The sequence below is a fragment of the Oreochromis niloticus genome, unplaced genomic scaffold (assembly GCF_001858045.2).
Source record: "Oreochromis niloticus isolate F11D_XX unplaced genomic scaffold, O_niloticus_UMD_NMBU tig00002041_pilon, whole genome shotgun sequence".
Lineage (NCBI taxonomy): Eukaryota > Metazoa > Chordata > Actinopteri > Cichliformes > Cichlidae > Oreochromis > Oreochromis niloticus.
Genome location: NW_020327543.1, coordinates 215,903 through 217,796, shown reverse-complemented (window position 1 = coordinate 217,796; position 1,894 = coordinate 215,903). Strand labels below are relative to the sequence as shown.

The following is a 1,894-nucleotide window of genomic DNA, read 5'->3' as shown; positions in this document are numbered from 1 at the left end:
CCTTCCCTGCAAGGCTACTTTCCTTCCTTACCTGCCTGCATGCCTGTCCATAAACATATATACACAGAGTTGTACATATATTTATATATTTATATAGCCACACCTTATATAATATGCATAAAGTCTAGTTATACACACAGACACATCTATATCATATACACACATATATATATATATATATATATATATATATATATATATATATATATATATATATATATACATATATATATATGTGTGTGTGTGTGTGTATATATATATACACACACACACATATATATATATATACTATATATACTTTTTTGCAATGACAATGCAGATTTTCCACTTGTGGGACAAATAAGTGCAGATTTGCTGTGTGTGTGTGTGTTTGTGTGCGCAACATTGGCATTTGTTTACTCAGATCCAAGGCAGGCCAAACTTCTGTGTTACAACCTACATACAAAAGACAGACATTCACAATATATGGGTACACAAGTCTGTTTTATTTCAAAGTGTTTCAAACTTTACATCGTTTGCAGACCCAGTGTCCATCATCCCTGCATTTGGCACAGGTGAATTTCTTACATGTTGCACAGGTAAATCTGCTGCGATTCCTGTTGCAGCTCTCTTGCACCTGGCACTGCGTTGTCTTTACAGTCCCTGGCACAGCAGCTGCAGCAGCCTGCCTCTGTGCTAAGATTTCCTTGTGCTGCATGAATCGGCTACGAAGTTGCTGAGCTAGAAGACGCAGAAACAATCTTCTTTTGCCTGTCCACCCTGTACATGCCTTGTACAAAATGTAGGCATTCACTGCCGCCAGGTCCAGCATATTGTAGAAAACCGCTACTGGCCACCTGCGTGTTGCTGATCTTACAGAATACATCCATGTCATTTGGTCCAACACGTCTACACCACACTGTAAAAGCAGAGCGAGAGAGTCATGAGTATATGTTTTTTTCTATAGGCCTGTATAGCACACATCAGAAAACATTGTAGCACTGGTGTAAAATTGTACACACATTCACATACCTTCATGTGGTTGTAGTCTGTGATCGTGTTGGGTTTCCTCTTTCTGCCGTCACCGATCGTCACGTCTTGGTGCATGGAACTTAGAACACACACAGTCTTGGTTTTTTTAGGTGCATAAATTGTCAAGGAGACACTGCCACTTCTAAGCACTGAAGTGGAGAATACCTCTCGCTTTGCAGTATCTTTTGCAAGCTGAGGAAGTTCACGCCGGACTTTATTCACCGTGCCCAGTAATGTTGTTTTGCGCTGCAGCAGTCTGTGCGACAGTGACAGTGAAGTAAAGAAATTGTCCGTTGTGACATTTCTTCCATCATCCAAAAACGGCTCCATCAGTTTCATGACCACGTTCTCTGCCAGCCTCTCTCCCTTCTGACGACTGGGGTCCTTTCCCAAGTAAGGAGATGCACTGCAGACATATTTGGTGTCCAAATCCGTGGCCATCCAGAACTTGATCCCAAATTTGTCTGGCTTGGTTGCAATATACTGGGTGAATGGACAACAAACCTTGGTAGGGAACAGCTGTTCATCTATGGTCATGTGTTCCCCTGGAGTGAAACTCTTAGCACAGTTCTCGTTGAAGCATGTCCAGATGTCGGAGATCGCTGCAAATTTGTCTGTTTTCACCCGTTCTGCCCGCGTGTCCCTGTCATCAAATCGAAGGTGTTGCATAATTGAAATGAATCTATCTCGGGGCATTGTCTCTTTGATTAGTGGCACCAGAAAACTTTCTGACCAGCAATCCACAATGGCACCAACAGGACACGATTGCTCTTACAAACAGGATTGAAATGGGTGCCATAAGTTCATGAACTGCCAAATTCCAGTCCGGCTCTGTTCTGCGGGCTTGATGTACCGTGCACTCTCTGATGGTCTGCAGCATTCC

General features: G+C 42.6%; 1 long non-coding RNA gene across 1 annotated transcript; it reads right to left on the bottom strand.

The window, feature by feature from the left end:
* Window positions 1-782: 782 nt before the first annotated feature.
* On the bottom strand, window positions 783-1,071 carry LOC112844903 (uncharacterized). The gene is made up of 2 exons (XR_003217665.1): window positions 1,012-1,071; window positions 783-898 (listed from the first exon to the last, which is right to left on the bottom strand). It is a non-coding gene; the product is annotated as an uncharacterized LOC112844903 (long non-coding RNA).
* Window positions 1,072-1,894: the final 823 nt, after the last annotated feature.